Source organism: Ambystoma mexicanum, chromosome 6q, assembly GCF_040938575.1.
Source record: "Ambystoma mexicanum isolate Mex_15411 chromosome 6q, UKY_AmexF1_1, whole genome shotgun sequence".
NCBI lineage: Eukaryota > Metazoa > Chordata > Amphibia > Caudata > Ambystomatidae > Ambystoma > Ambystoma mexicanum.
In genome coordinates this window covers 47248858-47274486 of record NC_090937.1, presented here as the reverse complement: position 1 = coordinate 47274486, position 25629 = coordinate 47248858, and the positions used below count along the sequence as shown (strand labels likewise).

General features: G+C 45.4%; 1 protein-coding gene across 1 annotated transcript in view; it reads left to right on the top strand.

The window, feature by feature from the left end:
• The first annotated feature begins 2516 nt into the window (after positions 1-2516).
• LOC138515451 (uncharacterized) overlaps positions 2517-25629 on the top strand; it is a 43659-nt gene continuing 20546 nt past the window's right edge. Inside the window, exon 1 of the mRNA XM_069630287.1 lies at positions 2517-2641. The gene's annotated coding sequence lies outside the window, so the exon portion shown is untranslated. The remainder of the gene's footprint in view (positions 2642-25629) is intronic.

Below are 25629 nucleotides of genomic sequence, written 5' to 3'. Positions count from 1 at the left end.
AACACTGGTTTAATGGCCAGGACCCCCGCAATAGCGGGCCAATTGCACTCCATCCGAATACTAGCTAGGGAGCCCCCCCTCAGTTGCATCAGGATCCCCCTGAGAAAATCATTCTCTGAGACATCAACGGGTGGAGCACTTAGGTGACCCCACAACTCTGCTCCATACAGACCTGCCGGCAGAGACTGCGCTCTGTAAAGTCCCAGGACAGGCCATATTGGCCCTCTACCATGGGTACTAAAGAATTTCCGCAAATCCCCACAGTATTTATCCAATGTCACAGCTGCCCTATGGTGCTGGTTCAGCTATTGGAAGCTCTCTGAGAACCGAATACCCAGGTAATCATACATAGCAACTTGTTTCAGAGTCTTACCTTTGCACTTGATACTCAGCGGGACCCTCCTAGCCAGTCTATGCATGAAGGCTATTTCCTCTGTTTTATTGCAGTTGATCTCCAACTTGAGGCACCTGAACTTCCCCATGAATACGGCAACATTTTTCTTAAGGCCCATTGGTGTAGTCGACAGGATCACTGTGTCGTCTGCAAAGAACAGAGTGGGTAGCCTGTCCAGGCCAAGCCTAGGGGGATCAAGGCAGTCTACCACAATTTCCCCAAAATTTCTTCAACATGGAGGTAAAATAGCAAGGGGGCTAATGCACACCCCTGCTGAGCCTCCTTCTCGACAGGAAAAGACTTGCTTAGTAGTTTCCCCCCAAACCGCCATGCCGGTGTATAGGGCACAGATATTTTCTACAAGCTTCCTTGGTACCCCCTTCCTGGAAAGCACCTGCCACAATAACTGCCGTGGAACACAATCGAACGCAGCTCAAAGGTCCACGAATATTGCACAGATTCTGGTTTTGTTGAGTAGGACATATTTTGACAGGATCAGGCTCAGTTTAAACCCGTAGACTATTGTACCAGTGCCCTTACAAAAACCTGCCTGGAGATGGTTAATGGCTTCCCTCTCATCAGTCCTTTACTGTAATGTCCCAAAAGGACTTTGGCATAGATCTTCCCTGCCGTGTCTTCCAAGGAGATAGGCCTTTAGTTCCCAGGTACATGCCTATCGCCCTTCTTAAAGAAAGGTACAATTTCTGTGTCGTACCAATATGATGGGACCCTGCCAGTGGCTACCACAGAATTAAACACACAGCACAAAATAGGAGCCCAAACCCGTACTTCACCCTGCAAAAAGGTAATTTGGCATTTGATCATGCCCCGGGCCTTCCCTGCCCCCAGGGCCATCATAGCCACTTCCACTTCCTTAGGTGTAATAGGGTCTGACCTCGCTGCCCTGTATATCTCAGGTGCTGTCAGATTGGACAGCCCACTATCTAGCAGGCCACAGTGGTACAGGGCCCTGAAGTGTTCATACCATGGATCAGGAGTGGTCTGGCACCTAAGTGGCTCTGCCACATTCAGACCCCTTCGATTTAGTAACCTCCAGAACCCAATGGTATCACCTGCTTTGCATGTCGAGTGCAGGTCGTCCCATAGATCCCGATTAAAGGCAGCTTTCTTCCTCTGCATCAACAATGTGTACTTTGCACTCAGCATGTGCAGAGATTTCTTATCTATCGGGTTCGCCACCTTCCAATAGTGCATCAGGGAACCCCTAGCAATCTTACAGTCTAGGTCAAACTATCTTTCAGACTTCAGGGCCTCCTGTCGCACCTTCTTGGCTGGCTTGGTTAGAAAGGGATAGATAGAATGAACCATGCTTTCGTATGTATCTATGCTGCTCCCAGGGGTACTTTCGTCCCCACAGGCTTATCTCAAAGAAGGTGCAATAGATGCATACATGCCAGGGTTAATCATCTCAAGATACAGTGCAGCCCATTTGATCCTTAACTTAGTTTGGTCGTTGACAGTTACTAGAGCACTCTCGGTCCCTGCCCGACCCCCTTTCTCAGCTGGGCACAATCCCTTAATCTCACAGCACACAGGGCTATGGTCACTCTCACCCCGCTTTTGCACATTCAAACTTACAGTCCTGTCCCAAGTGTCCAGGAGTGTGGAGGTAGGTGCCCAGGGTATGGCCTTTGTTGTGTGGCGGGTGGGGAGGCATGGTGCCAGTTATAGGGGTCTTAGGTTCCAAGATTACCTGCCCATTATTTAGCCAGTTAGGGTAGACCCTCTGACTGGGCCCTGGCTCGGCCCTACACAGGAATGCTCTGGTTTCTCCTCCTCTAAGCACTATGTGTGCAGAGAAATTTGTTTATTGTATTTTCTGCTGGCAAAACAATATCTAGTAACAATAAAAACTGTGCCCGAATTAAACGATGTGTTGTGCTTCGCGGTTAGTCTTAGGATCCTGACAATAGTTGGGTAGTCACTATTAATAGTATGTGCGGACAAAAAAGTATACAAATCCACTTCAATTATGAAACAATTTTAGAGCTAAAATAAATATTATTCATACATTGTCTGGGTTTTATATTCGTAAAGGTTGCCAGGCATAGCGCCATTTTTAGAGGGCAATTACCAGAAGGGCATTCACGGACAGCACTGACTCACACCTTGTCGGCACAGCGAGTCCAGATTGGCTGTTCGGAAATTATAAGCAACTGTGCATGCCAGAGACCTCTGTGTACCCTGTAGTAGCAGCAGATGGCATCCTGAGCTCCGAAGACTAAGGTATGGCATATATGCACTTTTATTGATGTCCTGCCCCCTATGCATGCATCCTCAGCCGGCACTGCATACAGGTTGCATTGCCCATTCTATGCAGCCATGGGTGCTACCCAACTGCGCATCTCTGTGCAAAATGCAATATGTGCCACATCTGGCTTCAATAGTCAAGGCTCTCAGTGCACGATGACATCATTTCTCGTGTTGCCTTATTGGAATCAATAGGCAGATAGCGACATGACAACGGGGCATGGAAATCAGGAAGTGCGCAGGCAGATTTTTGTAGATTCGTGGTGAGTTAACTTGGTGTCATGTTGCCAAGTATTCCACGGGAGTGTTTCGTTAAACAGCCAACCTGGGCATTCACAGGGCGTGAACACGTATCGCGGATAACATCAGCAGACCTGCAGAGGCTACTCAGAAGTGTTCTCTGAAATTGAGCACACTCTATTTTTGTATTGATGCTGTACCAATGAGCAGCTCATTTACTGTTTCATGTGCAGACATTGTCAACCTGCAGCTTATTGTACAATGAAACAAGTTGGCCCACCTTGTCCCCCCCCCCACCCCACCTAAGGCGTGCAGTGACCGTGTTCTCTGTTCGTGGTGTTATTGACACTCACTAAGGCAAATGTCTGCATATCACAAATACTCTCCTTTTGTTTCAGAGCTAGCAGGAATCTTGGTATGCATTCTGGCATCGGTATGAACATGAGCAGGAGCCACTTCTCGGGTGTTCCTGCCCGGCTTCTGCTCAGAGCCCTCCATACTGTGCAGAGCAGCTTGCAGCCCCTCCCATAAGAATTTAGTGCACGGAACTGCTCATGATGGGGTCATTAGTCACTGCATGCTTTGTGCCTGCATTCTGATGGGAGGGGAGGTGCAGCGGGCATGTGGGTAGTTGGTGTGCACAAAAGCCTCTCGGCAGGAGTGCTTGTGACGTCACACATTACCTTTCAGAGGCGGTCCCCCGACTTTTACCTGTGCCCCCGCCCCCCCCCCCCCGACTTTTATCTGTGCCCCCGCCCCCCCCCCGACTTTTATCTGTGCCCCCCCACTTTTGTCTTTGCCCCCCCCTCTGTGCCCCTCCTAAATGTGATTCCTGGCACGCCACTGTTTGGATGTGACTCTTTCACTTTTGTGTATTCACATTCAGCTATTCCAACGGTCGAAGACGCTCCGGAACTGCACGAGTGTGAGATTCATCCGCTGGGAAAAGGAAGCTAAACGTTCCCCACAATAGCGTGAAGCTATAGTCCTCTCTCTGTGTCCACACTTAGCCTAAGTGTGACACATTAAGCCTTACATTGTAATCTGTGCAAAGCACATATCTCTGTGTATTTCTGTACAGTTAGGAAAGTACCCTTTTCATGAACTTTGTAGAAAGTGATAGGGATAGCTCAGTAAGTTACTTTGTTGCCACTACTAACTGGGTCACTCCTGCGCCCTCATCAAAATGAATCAAGCTTGATTTTACCAAACAGATTTCGATAAGGATGTGTTTCATATTTTCAGATTGATTTAGTGGGACACTTGGTGCTTTGCAAATTCACTAGAGTGAAAAAAAGGAAAAACAGGTTCTCCTCCTGCAAGAACAGAATACAGAAATCTTAGGATTTAGTGAGAGGAAAAAAAAGATGGCAAGGTATGAGATCTGGTTAATTGGATACTGTGAAAAATGTCCCCTAAGCACAAATCTCAGCTTCTGCACTTGAACAACAAGTGTGATCCTGAACAAATCCCTTAACAACATAGAGACTTGGCTTTCCTTACCTTCCCCATTCAGTTCAGTTTGTGCTATAGCAAAACACACAGGCTGAATGATGTGTCTAGCCTTTCAGGCTTTACATGGCACCAGATGGCAGTGCTCTGTGGACTGACGCTGCACTGGAGCTATAAGCAAAGTGTTCAGACTGTTGAGGCAGTAGCCTGCATGAATGTGCATGGGGTTTGAGGCAGAACATGGCATAAGTTGGCATACCTGGGTGAATGGGCCCGTGCTTAGCTTATTAGAGGAGTGCCTGCCATTAGAGGCCATGTTTAGTGAAGCTTTACAGATATAGGACGCCAGGAACTAGCCCTATGTGCCTGCACTGGCATCAGAAAGCACTGGTCCTGGTCTTTGATGGGGGTGCTGTGTGTTCCCTTAGCATGCCATGACTGCACCCATTACATCTTGATGGAGCCTCATAATCAATACATTGTTGAAGACTAAAGTAGACTTGTGTCTGCGTTAGTACTATTTCTTGTATTAATCGTACACTCATTGTACTTTGTTTACTTCTGTGGTGTCACATCCGGTGATTTTTCACCACCGCCAACCGTCATACGACATTAGTACCTGTATTGCCATCATGTAAGTGATGTCACTTCCCCTTACACCTAACATGTGTGTGAAGTGATGTCCTTGCCTGGCATCTGGGCCCCAGGCTCCTGACAGACTCGGTGTGCAAGCCTGACTCCCAAACGAATGCATTTGAACACCTGGGTTCATAAACATGGCACTTGGGCAACCCTGCAGTCACTCTTACGTGAGTGTGTGCCTCGTTGTGTAAGTTTCCACTTTTGCCTGCACTCCCAGGAGCCCTCCCTGGAGCCCTCGTTAACCTTCTAGTTTCATTTTGATCTTCCACTGGTGTTGAGAACCGAGGGTTTATTTAAAGCCAGTATTAGATTATTCTGGTAATAATGAGTTTATTGGTCAGGCACAGTCTCTGGGCTGCAGTTACCTACTTGCACTTTAAGGCGGCAGCAGGGTGAGCCCTGAACGATACATAAGGAGCTAAGACGTAGACGTTCACGTCTCTGTTCTTTGAATGAAAGAGTGTAGAGATTAGGTAGGAAGGTGGCGGAAAGAAACCAAGAGAACTAAGAAGTATTAACCCCTAGTCGAGGCAGAAACTGAACACTTGTGAGTTCATTAGTCACAAATGAGTGAGCACTGTGAGCAAGGTGCTATATTGTGCGCTATGTTGCTGGAGGGAAGGATGCAACAATTGCAGGTGATCCAACCTAATTGGCTGCCTCACCAGGCGAGGGTGGTAATTGCCCATAAGGCCCTTTTGATGTACTGATGCCACTTTAAATGTAGCATTTATTTATGTGGGTGGATGCTAAACTGTCACTTGTGGTTTTGCAACATTTTCAAATGCTTAACGTCTTGCTTAACTGTTTCTTTAGTTTAAATGTAACCAATGTGGCGTGCCGTGCATCTATCGACCCCTAAGCACGCCTGACCCTTGACTTCAGTCTGGCGGCCTAGCGTGCTTTGGAAGACTTGCTATGGTTGAATTGAAAGGTGTGCTGAAGTGGCTTTCTTAAGCAGAAGTATGGGGGGGGAATCTGATCGTGCGGGTGCATGGATTACCTCCCATATTTTTAATCCTGCCTTCTAGGATCACCTGTCGGAATGTGAGAGTGCTGATGAGTAGGGCTACAGGTAATACGGACAATCATTTGAACGTCAGACCTATAGCTCCGATTGATTCTAGGCATAACCAGTGGATCTCCCCTTTTCCTGTTCGGTAGCAAAATCCTCTAAAAAGGGATTCAACTGGACTTCTGTGAATCCTTCGTAGATGGCATTCCGAGAGTCGAATTTAGAGGGTTTGAGGGTGATAACAACTAGAGAGGGCCTGTAGACCGGGGATGAAGGGAGGATCCTACTCAGCTGCTGCAGTTAGTGGAACGGATATCAAATTACAGCAGAGGCGTTGCTAGGTGGGGGATGAGGGGGCTATAGCCCCGGGTCTTTTGGTTGTAGCCCCGGATAGAAGCTCAGGGGCTACAACCAAAAGGCTAGCTAGCCCCGAGTCCCGGCAGTCCCGACATTAGCTTAGCCCCTGATCTTTTCCAGACCTAGCAACACTCCTGAATTACAGGATTGATCTGGAAATTGACCTAGATTTTAATGACGCTGTCCACGTCTTAATGAGTATGAGTATGTTTGCATTTCTGGTGCCCTCATTCATTCGGGTGTTCGATGCATATGAAGTGAATGAGGAAAGGGTGCTGGGGACCAGTCCTTTTGTTCTGATAAGTGTAAGGCTGCTGGAGGGCATTCTTCCGAAGATTTGTAATGTATTGCAACCAATTGCTCATCTTGTGCGTGGATGTGCAGGATGGATCTACGGACAACCAGGTCTTCAGAAATGTCACAGTGCTTTGATGCAGAGAGCCAGCTGTAGGGTAAATCACTTGAGGTTCATTGCAGACAACCCGAGCTGGAATTTGGGGTGCCAATGTTGTTGGTGAGTGGCAGGAATCCACTCAGTCTTTGTGGGGTTCAGTTTGAGAAAAGCTATAGGCATCCATGACTGGATGAGGGCAGACTTTGATTAGGTGTATGTCTCCACCAAAAGATACTCTACAGTCAGGGGTGGACTGGGAACCAAAAGATGCCCTGGAAATAATGTTTAAAGTGGCCCCATATTACACATTTTGAGCAATCCCAACCATTTTCCTATGAGAAAATGTGAAAATAAATTACAAAAGAGGCCCAAGGTGCAGATGCCCACCGGGAAATCTCCAGAGTTCCCTGTAGGCCAGCCCAGCCCTGTCTACAGTAGAGTTGAATGCCATCAGTATAATACTCACTATAGAGAGTCTATGGGCACCCAAGAGGCCTCCGAGTGGTTTCATGTACAGTGCGAAGTGAAGTTCCTCGAGGTACAACACAGGTGACTGGCAATGATGTTGGAATGGATGCGATCATTTGGATGCATAGTAAGTGATCTGTGAGGTATGTGAGGAATCAGTACAGTGCTTTCTCTTTTAGGCCCATTTAGATGTTGAGCAGGAATAGATGATTGACATTGCGCAAAACTGCAGGGAGCTTCAATGGAGGCAGGAGTCAACATCATCCAAGATGCAAGGAGTGTTTCATGTATCCTGGATACTAGCAGTAATGGTGCTGCATCGGAACATTAAGCCAGGTTTTAAGGACTGCAGATGTATGTGGGTGATGTGATGGATGCACTGATTTGGAAGACATCTCAAAGGAATAGGATGCAGGCGATAGGATTCAGTTGCCAAGAAAGTGAGAACCTAGAGCCGATTTACTAAGGAGCTGAAGGGTTTAGGTAATTTGCAGGCCAGTTTAGAATGCTGCCAGTAGGCGAAATGTGCTTTATATTGCCAGGATCAGGCGTAGTGCTTTCTGCGGAAGCTGTTAGGAGGCTGGCTGTGTAAGCACTGACCCTAAGGGTCACAGGGTATGTATAGGGACTTTAAGGGCGAGCATCTGCAAACCTTCCCATTTTGATGTTTTACTTGGTAGGATATATCCCATCCGATGTTGTGGGTGACAAAAATGTGTTAATTGCACTCAAGTGACGTGTGGCTCATATTGGTCCTAGAGATGGTTGTCTAATGTTTAACTGCTCTAAAGAGAGTGTTGCTTTCATTTTTTGCTTCCTTCATGTTGTTTGGCAGCAGTGGTTTAGGCAATGGTGAGATATTTTCTGTGCACATTAGGAAGATCTTTCATATGAGAGAGGTTAGTTGTTCAGCACATTTTGCACAAGTGTTTTTGTTGTCTGTAGGTGAGTTGTTTGCTTTTATTTTATTCTTGTGAGTCCAAGGGGTTAATGGTTTAGTTCGTTGTACAAAGGCATGATTGTCTAGTTGTTTTTTCAAAGTGTGGTTTAGGTTGTGGAGTAAGATATTGTTGTAGGTGCCTCAAAGGCTAACAGTGAGTGTGCTGAGGTCATCATTATCATCGATTGGTCATTTCGAAAAACTTCATAAAACTGTCTAAACTAAAATACAGTTTATCAGATAATACTATACATGTTTACAAAAATCGAAACCTTCAGCCAAATATCAAGAAATCACAATTCTGTCTGAGTCTACATGTACAACCCTCATAGCAGATGGTAGAAGATGCTCTAGTGCTCAGCATTCTTCCTGTCTAGAGCAGACGTTATACAATGACATGCAATAAGACATTGCATAAAGTTACAATCGTTCAACAATGGAATAACATATTTCAGAAGTGGGCGTCTAAACTAGTGGCAGAAGAATAAAAGGTGAATGTTAGATTCCATAGAAATTATATCACAACCACAAAAGACCTAATTTGTCAGGTTTCCAAGAACACAATGGGCCTCATTCCAAGGGTGGTGTTGTAATTACCTCCAAACGTTCTTACTGTTACTGCCACTCATCCCTGTGGATTTACCGAGGCAAGTGGAGTAAAGATTTTTTACAAGTGGAGTATTGTTGGTCTAAATCCCCACTTTTGCAGTCCATAGGCATCAGGGGTAACACCAGCAATCTCGAATTCTAATGTGGCCATATTGGCTACATTAGTGCATCCAGTCTGGAAAAGGTTTTCTGACTGTGGCATGACATGGCATTTATTACTTAAATCAAGCATAATGCCCAAATTATGAGTGTTTTTACGTGGCAATATTGACCTACATTGGTGTCACAAGTATGAAAATGGTTTCTTACTGTGGCATGGCATTTTATACTGGCATTAAGAGTAAGGCCAACATGATGAGAGTTCTTACATATCAATAATTGTCTACATTAGTGCAGCCATCCTGGACATGCTTTCTTTTTGTAGCATGGCATTCTTTATTGGAGTCAAGGATAAGACCAACATAATGAGTGTTTGTACGTGGCCATACCGGCGTACATTGGTACAGCCAGTGTGGACATGTTTTCTTTTAGTGGCATGTCATTTTCTACTGTTAAAGCCAACTGGCGTATGCTCACATGTTAGGATTATTTACATACATTGGCAGAGCCAGCATGAACATGATTTTGTGTAATACTGGCACGATAGGCAAAGCAAACATGAGCATGTACTTATATTGAAATACTGTCATATATTGGATCAGTCATCAGGGACATGAATGGGCACACCCAGCACTAAAATGTTTTTTTTTTTTTATATACTGGCATGTATTGTGGACAAAGGCATCATGAAAATTTTCCTGTGCATTGTTGGTGACTTGGCATCTATTGAATGTATTCATGTATTCCCCTACAAATTTGATTGGAAACTATCTGTCTTTTTACCCAATTGTTCTTAGAAAGTGTGCTGTAAAATGCATTATTTTTCCTATTATTTGTAAGATTTTCGCATTGGGAGGAACCCCCGAAACCCTTTTGGTTGCTTCATAATCCCTTGTTGTGCTCGGGTGCTACCACATATTTATGGGAAACAGTTGAGCCCCTTCACTTAAAAAATTCACTAGCCGCCACCCCCATAGAATTCCAGGAGGATATTATCAGATTTACCATGAGCACTAATGGCATGGTGATAAATCTGATAATTTTTGGAGATAAGGTAGATGATTTACCACCAGATTTTTGCTGTAGGTAATTCATCCACTTTACCTCCAAACTCGTAGTTCAATGGTGTGGTAAAAGTGGTAGTAATAGAATTACCGCCACTTTGCCGCCATTCTCACGTCCACCACCAAAGTTGCGATGTGTCCCAATGTAAGGCCAAATGGAGTTGACAGAAACTAAGTTGTGTAATTAACTTTATAGCTGGGCAATTGGAGATATAATAAAGATGCATATATTCATTAGATGAGGCAAACACAAAAGGTAGAAAAGAATTCACAGTAAATGTTCTTCCCACTGATAGTGTGCACACTTATCTTTTCGTTGACTAAGTATGTTAAGAACTATTTTGTGAGAGTGTTTGCCAATACTATTAACATCTTTAAAAAGAAAATTCAAATCCTATGGAATAAGGACCTGCTTTACCGACAAAAGAAATCCGAAATGGTGCACACATTCCACGTTTAGTATATTCTCCACAATACAGCTTTACTATCCAACCATACTGAAATCCAAAGGAGAATGGGGGCCAGTGCCAGCTACTGACAAAACATCTTTAAGAACGTTTCATAGTACAGCAACAGGTGTTGATGTAGAGGGAATTGCACCAAGTAGTGCTAGTAAACACCCTTTTTCCCAGTGTGCCAATAGGAGGTAGTAATAACAAGGGCCATACTCCAGCTCATAGCAGGCTAAGCCGCCTGATTTTTCTGTGTACACCTGTGTAGCTGGGATCACAGCGTTTCCACCAAAAGTTGCAGAATATATAATGCCATTCATCCAACCTGACATACATTGAAATTGATTACACCACAAGTTATAAGCTGAACATTGTATTCATAAATAGAGAACACCAGTCCCTCCTGTTAGAGGAAAAGTATCAGTAAGGAATTTCAGGAATTTCAGGAAGTTGCCTTTTTTCGGCAACGTTGATAGACCATATCCTGAGTGTAATGAGATCTTCAGTGAGTGGTCCCAAGGGTACTTTTCTTGTAGGGCTGAGTGACTAGTTTGAATGGATTCAGTTCAGGTCACCAAGGAAGGCTTTGGTAAATGTGCATATAATGCAGTATGTTTATGTTTTCTGCTGGTTACGGAATTAAGTGGGAGGCAAGGGCTTCTATGGAGATAACGGTGCCACATTCCATCCGCTGCATATCCATGAGGCTTTGTGGAGTATGACAAGTCCTCCTCCTGTCTTGAATGATCTGTCTCTGTTTTGAATGGTGTCGTTTCTGCTGGATGGATGTTAATAGGTAAGAGGATCAGGGTTCTCAGTGTTGCTGCTGCTTGTGTTGTGAAGAGAATGGCGTGTGTGTGTTTGTGTATGTTTGAGGGTTGGAATTGTGTGAGGTGTGTGAGATGTGCTTCACATCATGGTCAGCTTACCTGGCTTGGAAGGCAAAGAGGGTACCCTTGGCCTGATCCAGGCGTCTTTTTCAAAGTATCTTCCCCTTATTTTTTGTTATCAGAGGCCTACCACTGATCAGGGGATTTAAACCAAATTACAATAGATTGCAAGGACTCTTTCGAGGCCTTGTAATGTTTACGGGATATTTGTCCAAAAAACCAGTGGAGAGAACTTTGTTAGATCATTCCTCTTCAATAACATGATTTCATGTTAGCCCATCAAAATGTAAATAAGGAAGTTGTATTTTTATCATTTGACTTAGTCCTGTGGGCAGTTCAAGTAATCATTCTGGAGTGATGTAATGTTCCCCCGAGTTTGAGTATAGAAAAGGAAAGTTTTATTCAAACTGAAATTTATCGCATGATTTGCACTTTAATGCTACACCCATAGCACTTTTTGCACTCGTTGAGGATTTTTTCACATTGTGTTGTTCATATTTCTCAATGTTAAAAATGATTAATGGATGAAGCTGATGGTTTTTTAATATTTAGCAATAAAAGCTGTATGTTTTAGCCGTTTGTACATATTATGGTGAAGTGAGTATGCTGTGATATGTTGTACCTGCATTACTCCTCACTTTGTTGAAATTCATTTATAAAAAAAGAGGGAGGGATAGCCTACCACTCTTGTGTATTGTAATCTGATCCAGGCTTCTAGAGCCATCAACACAAAAGGCATGCCTTTATTCTTCCACCCATTCATGTAGATGCTATGGCAATGATGCCCTATGCGCTCTTATCAATGGGAGGATGAGGAGAGTGTTTGACATGTCTGGCCAGTAGCGGTGAGCAAGGCTGATGAGGATTGATCTTACAAAAGGCTCTCATAGACTTTCAGCATGTGCTAAGATACCCGTGCACAAATAATGTGATGAAAACTGTATAAGACCATTTTTTGAAGAAAGGTTTGTGAGGTGCATTTAAAGGCCCTAGACAGGAACCCCCCTCACCTGAACAGCAGCATTTAAACACTGCCACAAAAAACGGCCTTGTTTTGCTTTTATTTCATCTGAAGGACACAAAGGTCTACATTGCAACCAAAAACGGTGCTGCTTTGCTTTTATTTCCCTTGCATGAGAAGAAGTTCTACATTGCAACCAAAAATGGCCTAGCTTTACTTTCCTTTCACCTGAATGAGAAGAAGTTATATACTACAGCCTAAAACAGCCCTGCATTTCTGTTATTTCATAAGAGGGGCAAGAATTTCAACACTACAAAAAATAAACGGCGTTTGTTTTCCCTTTCACATGAAAAGCAGCCCTTTAAATAGTGCAAACGAAAAATGGCTTGGCTTTTCCTTTGTGTTCATGTCAAATTAAAGAACCATGGGAAAAGGGGGCCTACCCATCATTATCAATGCACTAACAGCAAAAGTGAATTCACCTAAGGAGGAGAACTTATAATCCTGTGACCTGCAAGACAGGATTTAAACATTAAAAGCAAAAAGCCTGCACACGTGTGAAAAGAAAATGACTTTAAAAGCCACAGTGAAAAAATAGCATTGCTCACACAGAAAATGTCAGGGAAATATCATGTGAGGGTTGACCAAAGCGACCGCAGATTATGTTCCAAACCACAAAACTTAAGTCACCTTTGAATAGACCCTTACTACAGGAAAAACCGGTTCTGGCATGAAGGCAGGAATTCATGATGACAAAGCCCCACTCCCACGGCATATCACACATGTCTTATAACCATCCCTCAATAAAATATGATGCTGGAGAGGGCGTCATCATTCCCTGCTCTGCAGACATGAAGGCAGGAGCCCAAAGATTTCAAAGGAGGAAAAGTGTGGCTTCAGCTTGACCAAGAGTTGTGAGTTCCTTGTTGCACCACTTCAAAGAGACTTATAAAGAACTCTGGTTACAGACTGAGCCTAGAGAGACAGATGGCTGTGAGGGGAGGTAGCGGCTCTCCCCCAGTGGAACAAGACACTCCCAAGTTATATTAAAAGACTGATTTCATGTTAGGCATTTTCGCAGCAATCAGAATAAGAATCAATTTCGTTGTATGCAATTTTTTCATGTAATTTCCAGGTGGTTTTAAAGAGACTAATTGCATTTCCCTAGGACTTTGGTGACTGAAATGGTCAGTTAAGACTAGTTTCTGGCTGATCTGAACAGGTGACAAATATGAAAGTTGATGAAAAGATGGAAGATGAAATTAGGAAAATGCTAGATCATTTGAAGAGTTATCACTGTTGTACTTTATGAAAATGACAAAAATATGCCAAAGGGCCATGCTACCTCGTACAGAGTTGATGATTGGCTTACCTAATTCCCTATGTATGAGCAACTGAAACCGCATATATATTTCATATGGCTGGGGCTAGTATGAAATTATGAGACATAACAGTTTTTTTGCCAAAAAGTGATTATGAGAACAAAGAATTGTAATAAATGCAAAAAGACAGATGATGCATGATTCATGGATTATTTGTGTTGAAGAAAACGGGATTTGTGCGCCATTCTTCCCGCAAATCCCCATTTGTTAAACAGGGATTTGCGGGCAGAATGGCGCGCAAATCTCTTTGTTTTCAGCACAAATAATCCATGAATCATGGTGATGGTGTTCCCTTCCCTAGAACCAATCTTGACTGGGGCAGAGAGACAGAGAGAAACTGTCCAATCCTGGTGGCAGGGATAATTAAAGGGTACTCCCCCTAGATTGTAAAGTTAGTGATGTCATTTGTGCTATACAAGGGGGGCTGTACTAGATCAGGGAGAGAGAGACAAAAAATTTGGGGAGACAGGAGAAGGAGGTCGGAGAGAAGGTGGCTGAAACTTACCATCTTTGAGAGTGCAGTGACCAGCCCCCTTGCCCTAGCTGTCCAGAGTGTCCTGAGATCTAACTGGCTGTCCTGAATCCTAAACTAAGGCTTGATTTGTAAGTAGCATATACCCCAGCCCTAAATTGCATAAGCCCTTCATTTTTGTAGCATTGCATCCAATATTTCCCCCATTGAAAACGCCATTGAAAACCCCATTTGAAAACCCCATTGAAATCCCCATGGAAAACCCCACATTGCCAGTCTAATTCAGCCACCTTCCCATAGAAGAATCTATTGTTAGCCTGGAGAATTACCGGGCCATTCCGAGTTTGGAGGGCCCAGTAATTCCTTCTTCAGAGAACCGGGTCCCAGACCTTCCCCATTCCCATTTGAGCCCCCATAGGGCTCAATGGGAATGGGTGCGGGAGCTAACAACGGGCCAATTACGACCAGCCCGTTGTTAGCTCCCTGATCCCCTCGCGGGACCCACTCTGCACGTCTGGTAAAACCAGACGTCCACATCTGGTCCCACGAGGGAACCTCGTAATAGTGCAGAATGTGTTTAATGGCACCGGCACAATTACCGCCACCGTTAAACGCTTTCCGCACAGGTCGTAATGAGGCCCACATGTATGTTAGCATATCTCCATTAAAAAACCTCTCAGTTGTCTGTGTATATCCTTAGTATTTTTTTGAAGAAAATCAATTAATTTCCCTATTTGAAATTCACAGTGCCATTTGAAACCAACCATCTTGTCCCTGGTGTTGTATTTAATTATTATAGTCATTAAAGTGTTGCTTCATAAGAGTTAGTCTCCTTGTAACTGAAAACCGAATTTGTCTGTGTATTGTATTGTGTGCATTACCCAACTCATTCCTGGTTGCATCGGTCATATTAAGACCCAAACCGTTGTTCCATTGTGATCAATCTCTTTTGCCTAGAAGTCTACCTGTGTGTGCCTCTGTCTTGAAGTCTCGAACAATGACATGCACTTTACGTGTGGCTGTATACATCTCATGTGCTCTCTACCACTGTAATATGTTAGGACAGAGACTTCATTAATTGTCAAACTAGTACCTATAAAATAATTTGTCTTGTGACAATTAATCATGTTGTGCAGTTACAACTTCTTGTTATGATTATGTTTTCATAGTAGAATTATTCCTGTAAATTATTTTTGTAATCCTTGTCATTGAAACCTGATTTTCCTATTTTGAGCTAAACCCCCACCGTGAGCTGCCTGTCAGTGTAAACCCAGTGTAAACAAATTTCCATTTGCCACTGTATTTTCCCTTTGCATTTGCTTTCTCCCAAAACCGATTTTCCCATTTCATTTCTATTTTTGCCCTGGTGTGTTGATTAGTAGTCCTCAAACCTTCCCTATCTCCTAAGTTTAAGCAATCAGAATTTCCTTCTTTGCTGTCCCCTAGCAGTTGTGAGTAAGAATCAAAATCCCATTCTGCCATTTTGCTCCAAAAACGGGTTTTCACTTTGTTTGCTGGCTTCCCGTCTGGGGGTGGTGGGCTTTACCCCTAATCCGATTTTCTCTCCATTCCTACTCCTTGCCACTTCCTTCCATTCAAAGGAATCAAGTTTAATCAATGGTTGGGGGTGAATGTTGCAGGGGGAGTGCTAAAACTTTCAACCTGATGGTACTTTCCTTTTTTTCTCATTGAAACAAATCAAGGGTAACAGTCTATTTCAATCTGATGGTATTTTCTTGTTTTGTCATTATAACAAAAGTGAGTGTAACAGCTCATTTCCACTGGGTCCCTCTAGATAGGATATTGCATTTGTGTTGCCACAATTGTGGTAGCTGGTGTTTGTTGACTATTTTGCTTTTTCATGAAATAATACATTAATAAATATCTTATTGATGCACACCGGCCTGGTTCCATTGTGACACGGGGTGTTTGTGGAGGTTGAGTGCAAGGTGGGTTGGAGGCCTACTAAAAAAAGAATCTGTGGTTTATTAAAAATAAAAAGCGCTTTATTGTACGCCACATTCATTGTCAGGGAAGGAGTTTCTGGCTGGAGTGTGCCGTGTAATAAAACCATGACAGGTTTGATTTGATCAGCTGGCTGTATTATCCTGGTGTCCCATATGAAAATTCAAGCCTTTTACATCTCTCCCTAAAACCTTAAAATGATCCGTATCCCCTTAATATTTGCAGGTTGCATTCTTTGCATCCTATTCTTTTTGAAAATATAGACATATGTAGATACCTGGACGATGACAGTGGCGGATATGATTAGTCAACTAATAGCTTTTGACAAGAGACAAATCAATAAAGTAAAGAACAAGGTCGTTTTATGTCAGAATATTGGTTCATCAGGCAATCTTTTTCTTTAGTCATATATGCTTCTAGTGCTAATCATTCTTTCTATCAATTCTTTCCCAGATGGGAGGTACTCTTGGTATGCTTTTGATCCTCTAGGTGCATTATTAATGTCTATCAGAATAGCACTGTCATGGCCCAAGGCTCTGATTCCAACCTCCTCCTTCTTGATAGGGACCTTCCGTCTCTCATAAACTTCCTCCCTTCTTTGCCACTCCTCTGTTTGCTGCCCTTCTTGCCCCTTCTCCATCACGGATGGGCGTACCACATCCCTGTACCCCTCCTCGGAACAACTTCAAAATCAGCAAACAGCTTCTCATAGCTGCCCTGAACTCTTGCCCTGCTGTTAAACACTCCTCTGATATCTGTCTCCTTTTTGAAGACTTTGACCTTGACGCTCTCACTCTCACTGAGACGTGGTTCACTGTCAGCTCTGTCACTGCTTTTGACACACTTCTCTCTGAGGGCTACAAGATCCTCTCTAAGCCTAGGCCTAACTGGTCTGGAGGTGGAGTGGCCTTGATCTTCCCTGAATGGGACCCTGCTACTATCATTCCCAATCAGACCTACTCCTCCTTCGAATGCCTCGTCTGCAGGCTTGGTGTATCTCCAAACCTCTTGTTGACTCTTACCACCAGGTACAGGACCCCTGGTCTGGTCTCCCTCTTCCTCTAGTAGTGGTCTGACCTCACCTTTTCTCTTCTTGACTCCACCTCCATGTTTCTCCTCCTTGAAGACTTCAATATTCACCTTGAAACTCCTGTATCAGTCACTGGACTCTTCCGTGTGACTTTTTTCCACTCACCATTCATCCCTCCAGTCCAACGCAGTCAGCCAGACATACATTGGATGTTCTCATTTCAGCAGACATCACATCTTCAACCCTCTCACTAGACCCGACTCCTGGTTTGACCATGCTCTCCTGTTCTCTCACATGGATCTCTTAAGTCCACTGGCTAAGCCTCTGCCTGTACTGCCAGCCTCCTTCTCTGTCATTCGACCAATGAAGCAAGTGTCACTTGCTGATTTTTCCACCGCTTTCATTCCCCCTCCCACTCCTGCCATGGACTCCCACACTGACTCTGCCCTTGCTAAGCTTCACCTCTCTATAACCAACACCCTGGATATCCTTGCTCTTGTCATGAGGTCCACATGAAGCTTGCCTGAAAGTGCAACATCAGGTATGGCTCTGATCTAACCTCTCTGAAACGCACATGCAAAGCTGCAGAGCGGAAGTGGCAGGAATCAGGCACATCCTCTGACAGACTGGCCTGCAGCCTGCTCCAAAGGCAATGAAGACCCACCATCCACTCAAAGAAGAGGGCCCATATCCAAGCCTGCATCCTGGGACTAATAACAACAGAGGAAAACTGTTTAAAACTGCAAGGAAATCACCAATCCCATAGCAGTCTCCACTTCTCCCTTGCCATCCCTGACCCAAAGTACTTAACTGGCATCCCACTTTATAACCAAAACTCAGGTCATCCAGTCCTCACTCTCCTCCACTATGCTCCATCCTCCCTCCCCATCTCCCATGCCTCCCTTGCCCCCTCTCCCCTTCCCTTGTACTCTCCTCTTTCTCACCCATAGCACCGGATGAGGTCTTTAGACAATTTGTTTCTATGAAAGTCTTCTCCAAACAGGTTCTACCCTGCTCCTCCAGAAATACCAAGTACATTGACTCCCTTGAGTCAGCCTTGGTTGATTGCTGTAATCACTCTTTCACCACTGGCTCCTTTCCTCTACACCGCAAGCACTCCATTGTGCATCCTCTCCTCAAAAAGCCCTCTGTCGACCCCTCTTGCCTGGCTAACTACGACCCTATCTCTATTACCCCTTCCTGGGAAAACCCCTGGAGAAGCTGGTCATCTCCCAGCTGCTCCTACTCACTGAATCTGTTGGCTGTCTCCACGTCCAACAGTCTGGCTTCAGAGCAGCCAGAGGCATGGCAACTGCTCTACTGAACACCCGTGAAGACTTACTCTCTAATCTCAATTCCAACTCTTCATCCGTTCTTATCATTCTGGATATTTCCTCTGCCTTCGACATGGTCAATCAAGCCACCCTTACAAATCGACTCTGTGCCACCCTTGGCATCACGGGCCTGGCACTTGACTGGTTGAACTCATTCCTCTCTGACAGACCTTCCCAGGTTCAACTGGGCCCTTTTCACTCCTCTACGACACTATCCAGCGGTGGTACCCCTCAAGGCTCTAAACTCTTTTCAACATCTACCTTGACCCTTTGGTCCTCCTTCTCTTCCTCACTTCCAGTGTTATGCAGACGACACACAGCTCTCCTTCAAGCTTCCCTCTAGTGCCTCCTCTTACTTCTCTCTCATCCTTGACTGTCTGACTGGTGTTCAGGCATGGTGTGCTGCCTTAATGCCAGTAAGACTGAGATCCTTCTCATTGGGGCCTCTGCTCCCTCCTTCCATCCTACCCTCTGGCCGACCTTTATGAGTCCCCTCCCCTCTCCCTCTTAAGAGGCAAAAAACCTTGGTGTCATCTTTAACTCCTCTCTCTCCTTCTCTCCTCACATTATGGACCTTGACAGGAAGGCCCACTATCAGCTGCACCTCCTTAGAGGAATTCTTCCTTTCCTCACCTTCCCCCAGAAACTCAATGTCTCCAGACCCTGGTACTTTCTAGGCTGGACTACTGCAACAGCCTCTTCCTTAATCTTTCAATATTCTCACTCCTTCCCCTTCAGCTAATCCAGAATAGGATTATAAAACGTATCCTTGGCCTCACGCCAAGGGTCCGCATCTGTCTAGCCCTAAAATCTCTCCACTGGCTCCCGGTTGCTGCTAGGATCAAGTTCAAGACCCTCTAGATCATCCACAAGGCATTCTGGGTCCTAGGACCCAGCTACATCCAACTCTCACACCCCAAATACCTTCCTGCTAGAGTCCTTTGGTCTTCTAGCTCCAACTTTATGTAGATCAGACACTTCTCTAAGCAGAGAGTGGGGGTAGATCGCTCTCCTCTGCAAGAGCCTCCGTCTGGAATGGGCTGGATCTCTTTAAGTTCTGGAAGCTCCTCAAGGCACTCCTCTTCTCTTCTTCCTTCCCTCTCCCCTGCTAACACCCCCGTCTACCTCATGGACGGGCTGCCTGGTTCCCTCTGAGCTATACAGGGCACCAGACACCCTCCACCCAGTACACCCCCTCCTTGGACCTAGCATGTGGACCCTCTGCAGCTGCACTCCATGCAATCACAGGCACGTGTCCTCCTGGCCTCAGCCCCTGTTGCCATCTCTCCCTCTCCACAATCCCCTCTTTTTACTTGCTCTCTCTCCTTACCCTCCATTTCCCTTCCCACCCTATGCACTTCGTATTCGCACAGACTGGCACACCCCGCACCCTCTCCCTCGCACTTCTTGTTACTGCACTTGCATAATCTGAATGTCACAAGGCCTAGTAGGACTCTAATTGTTATCTTTCTCCCTTGTACCCCTCTTCTCTGTCTTGTAGCGCCTTGAAATATCATTTGTTGTATAGGCACCTTACAAATATCCAATAAATAAATAGTCTGGAGAACAGTCTCTAAGTGCAGAACCAGGATTCAAACCTCTGTTGCTCTGTGTTGTCTTGCTTCCAAGAGACATGCATTGCTCCTGAGCTATCCTCTCTGTCAGTCTATATTTCAATTGCATGTTTGCCTATTCACTAGTATCCATAGTAATATTTATACATTGTACTTATTTACTTATCCAGTCATCTATACTCTAATATTAATATGAGGAATGAGGTTTACATTCAAAGGACAGTTGTTAGTATTTATCGTGCTGCATATTGTTAGCAAGCATTTGTACCAAAATGAGAGAAACATACAACAGACTCTTTTCTACCACTCTTAATCCCACCTGCCATATCCTTTCCCTGTCACACTGTTGTTCCTAAGCATCTTTTAAATTGTGTACATATTGTACAATTTGGGAATGTTTGATAGTTTAGTTGCGCTGATTGTACAATGCACAGGGACATTTTGTGAGACTCTCCAGGGTCATGCTTTCCTTGCAGCTGCAACCAACGCCCTGGCCTAAACGCCCAAACTCCACTTATCGACGACATGTTCAAGATTATTCTCTTCATCTTCTCCAGTCCATCTCCCATCACCTCTGGTGTTACTTGAGGCTCCAACGTGCATCTTAGGTGCCTAAATATCTTCCCCTGGCCCTTAGACTCCTTTGGTGTACCTCTGCTGCGTGTATGCATAATGACGACACCCAAATCATCTTTAGTCAAACGGCAACGTTAGCCAAATGCCACGGCCTCTAGAAGCCCTCTTCCTTCAAATGCAGGCCTCAACGTCATTACATTAATTGATAGTGATCCACTCCAAGACTAAGGTCCTATATTCTGATGAAGGCCTGGCATCTTGGCCCATCCATTCAAATCACTTTAGGTTTCACATATACGGATTACTGCCTAATGTGAGTAGGGCGTAACTAGCATATCATTCCTGTTGTATCCGCTCTTCCCTGGCATTGCATGGCAAAACAGGTTAGACTCAAGACAGCCTGCACCAGCCACAACCCCTTTCTTGAAACCAGCACAGAATCCCACATTTTTTAAATTCAAATTTCACAAAGCAAGCCAGGCTCTGTGCTCTTAAAGCGGACATCTCCTCTGCTTCTCCAAATTCTGTAACCATTGGCCAGAGATACTCTGTTCTCAGAAGGAAACCGTGGGTCTTACCTGATGGCATTCTTCTCTATGACCACCCCACAATGTTGGACTCCACTAGCATATCCAAGGACATACCCATAATAAATGCCATACTTTACACACCATATACTCTACTGTTACTAACATCGCCATCGAGGTCATCTCTCTATAACCTGGTTGGTTCACTTTCTCATTCTCGTTTTACATCTCAGCACCTAGGCCAACTGCTGATATTAAATCATCTAGTAATGAAATATTCAAAAGACCTGAACCTCGAATTCCTGAAACCTCTGTGTGGCCGCCCATCCACAGTGGGTAACAGGTCAACCACCAACCCCCCACTCCAAATCCCCCTCCCCCAATTGTGCCGGGGCTGTCACTGCTATCAAATACACACAGAGTTCTCTCTCACTAAACCTGGCAGGGAGCTCTGTGTATGACAGTGCCACCAAGGGCATGCAGGGACCCAGGCCCTAGAGGTCCTCACGAGGGGTGCCATCTCACATCTGGGCTTGGAGGGCCGCAGTCCCTGCAAGCAGTAGATGCTGTATGGAAGCCACACCGACGGGGCAACATGAGGGTGTCTGTTTGGACACACGCCTCATGTCTTCCTAGAGACTGTGAGGAAGCGAGAGTAAAGGAGGAATGTGTCAATCTCTTCCCTCCCTGCTTCCAAGCGCTGCACTGTCCCTGCCAGGTAGCGAGAGCTATGGAGCGAGCAGAGCCAAGGAAGTGGACAGGAGTTATGTTTCTTTGTTTAAAAAAAAGTAAGAGAGATAGAGTGTGGGTGTGTGTGAGGGGAAGAGAGAAAACACAAAGGAGTAGATAGGATGTTTGAGCTACAAGAGCCCATTGGGCTGAGAACAACAGGGGGAGTATCTAACACAGGGAAAGTGGCACTGGGGCAGATTCTTAGCCACAATATGTTTTACAGTGGCAGTGCTGGAACACATTGTTGAGTGGGGCACCAGCAGAATAAACATGCGTTTTATAAAGGAATGGTGATGAATTTTGTTGGGGTTTTCAGCATGAAAACATGTTTGATAATACAACGTTGGGATATTGTTTGGCACTTTCAATATGAAAGATGTTTCAGAGGCCAATGCTGGCAAATTGTCGAACACGTTCAACATGAACATTTGTTGTACAAGGTGATGCTGACGTACTGTTGGGCCCTTTAAGCATGAAAAAGTTTACTGCTGAGAGATATTGTTGAGACAAGTCAAGCCTTATTGTGGAATTCTTTAGGAACAACAAGCATAACAACAGGCAGCGTTGCAATATTGTTGAAAGGCCTCATGATTCCCTTTGGTCAGAACTATCTTGAAAGGGGGGCAATGCTGACGTGTATTATTGGAACATGCCCCTGTCCATTTTCATTGGGCACTGTCATCATGAAAATGCATTTTCAGGGCAAACCTGTATATTGCTGGGTAATGGGCTAGCAGCATAAAAGTGGGGCAGTCTTATAGGGTGTTGAAAGGCGGCGTGATCTGCTTTTGGAACAACCAGATAGAAAGTGGGGCAGCACTGACAACTGTTGGTGGGAAATGCTTTTTGATTTTTCTCCAAACACAGCCAGCAGGAATATGTGTATACACATGCTAGTGTGTACTGTTGGTATCCTGGAATCTCTTTTTCATGTGCTCATCCCTCATTTAACTGGAAAATCAAACTTGGGTGTGTTTTACATTTAACTGGAAATTCAAAATTGGGTGTGTTTTGAATTTAACTGGAAAGTCAAACTTGGGTGTGTTTTGCATTTAACTTTGGCCATTGATTGTAACCTGCTATCACAGTGACTGCTCTACACTGCTGTACTTGCTTACTCCTCCCTCTGCCTCTTCTCCTCCCACTCATGGCACTTTCTGTTTCTCCCAACTATTCTAACGGCTTCTCTATCAACAATACTTCCCTTCTCACTAAGTCTGGAAAGAAGAAGTGAAAAAGGATATCTTGGCCTCAAACCCTGGTCTCCCTATTGCTGATACCTATACCAACGCCTCTTCTAGACTGAACCTCACTGATATCCTCTTTGTTGTTCCTTCGCCGGATCTATGGACCCCCCATATGATCTCTGTGCTCTCTCCTGTCTCCTCCTCTCCCATTAACGGTGGCACTCGCTGGGAAGTCCTCATGGCTTCATTCGACTCCTCCAGAGTCATCCTTAATGTCTACTTAAACGGCACTGTCACATCCAAGGTCCTCAGGCCAATCTCCTCCTCTTCAATAGGCGGTTCCCTCGCCTCTTCAACTTCCTTTCATCTCCGGCTTTCCCCTCCTCTCATTCCTTCGCTACCTTCCCCACTCTTCCCTCCTCCTCTGCCCCTCTTCAGGCTACCTTCCCAACTCCACAGGGTGTACCTCTGATCTGTACCCCTCCCGGAAGGTCTTTAAGGCCGGCAACCTACTTCATCTTCCCACTCTCAACTCTCGCTCTGCTGTCAAACACTCCTCTGACATCTGCCACCTCCTTGAAGAATTGGACCTTGATGTCCTTGGTCTTATGGAGGCTTGGTTCATGGCCAGCTCTGCCATGAGCTTTGACACTCTCCTCCCTGATGGTTACAAGATCCTCTCCGCACCCAGATCCACCCAGCCCGCAGGGGGTGTAGCCGTGATCTTTCCCGAGTGGATTCCTGCCACTATCATTCCCAGTCAGATTTACTCCTCTTTCAAATGCCTTGTCTGCAGGCTCTCAATCTCTCCTAGCCACTCTCTTACTGTTGCTACTCTCTACCGGCCCCCTGGGCAAATCACCCCTTTTCTTTATGAGTGGGCTGACCTCTCTTCCTCCCTCCTGACCTCTACCACTCAACTCCTCCTCCTTGGTGACCTCAACATGCACCTCGATTCCCCCTGTCCCTCATCTCTGCTCTTTCGTTATCTTTGCGTTGTCTCTATCCTCCCCTCTGGTCCAACGCACTCTGCAGGACACACACTCGATGTCATGATCTCCTCTGGCCTCCCCCTCTCTATCCCTCTGACCACTCCTCTCTCATGGAGTGACCACTGCCTTCTCTCCTCTCATCTCTCACTCTCTTCCCCCCAAGCCAAGCTCACCCAAACACTGCCACCTACCTTCTTGGACATCCGACCTATGAAGGGTGTGTCAGTTGAGGCTTTCGCTGCTACCTTCTCTCTCCCCTCTCGTCTTCTGGCTGACTCACACTCGGACACAACCCTGTCCCTTCTCTACTCTTCCATTTCTGATACTCTTGATGGTCTTGCCCCTGTCAAGAGGATCCGCTTGAAGCCCAAATCCAAGTGTAATTCTTGGTATGAGTCCGACCTAGCTACACTTAAACGTAAGTGTAGGGCGGCTGAGAGCAAATGGAGGGCTTCTTGTTCATCCTCTGACAAAGTGGCATGTTGCCTGTTCCAAAGGCAATACCGACTCTCTGTCCGCACCAAGAAGAGAGTCCACATTCAAGCCCGTGTCTCTGTGGCATCTAACAACTCGGCTGAACTCTTCAAAATCTGCAAGGAGCTTGCCAACCCTGCTGCAGTCTCTAACCCTCCTCTTACCTCCCAAGCTCTCTGTAATGACCTTGCCTATCACTTTATCTCAAAAACCCAGGCCATTTTGTCCACCTCTCCTCCCCTTCCCCTCCTATTACCCCTCAGTCTGTACCATCTAACCCCCCTTTAACCACCCCCCTCCTTCTCTTCCTTTCCTCTCTTCTCCCCTGATGAGGTTGCAAGTTCGATCTATGAAGGCCTCGTCAAAACCATCAAAGACCACATTGACACCCTCGCTCTGGCCCTTGCTGATTTTTGCAACCATTCCTTTGCTTCAGGATCCTTCCACTCCCCCCTGAAACACTCCCTTGTGCATCCTCTTCTCAAGAAACCCACAGCTGATCCTTCCTGTCCGGCTAACTATCGCCCAATCTCCATTACTCCCTATCTGGGCAAACTCTTGGAAAAGCTGGCCATATCTCATCTTAACCTTCATTCTGATTCTGTTGGCTGTCTACATGACCACCAGTCTGGTCTCAGAGCAGCCAGAAAACGGAAACTGCTCTCCTAAGCATCTGTGAAGATCTGCTCTCCAACCTTGACTCTAACATTCTCTCTGTCCTCATCCTACTCAATCTCTCTTCTGCCTTTGACACAGTCAACATACCATTCTGCTCAACCGTCTCCATGAGAACCTGGTTATCACTGACCAGGCTTTGGCCTGGCTGACCTCTTTCCTCTCTGATCGACCCTCCCTGCTCCAACTGGGGTCCTTCCTATCCTCTATCTTCCTCTATACCTGTGGTGTTCCCCAGGGGTCTAAACTCTCGCCCTGGCTTTTCAACCAATACCTGGCAACTCTCGCCCACTGCATTGCCATTCTATGCTAAAATTTCCAGTGCTACGCTAATGACACTCAACTCATTTTCAGGCTTCCCTCGGACACCTCCTCTGCCTCCCTCATCTCTGATTGCCTAACTGCCATTCGAGATTGGTTTGCCACCAATGATCTTTGTCTGAATGACAGCAAGACAGAGA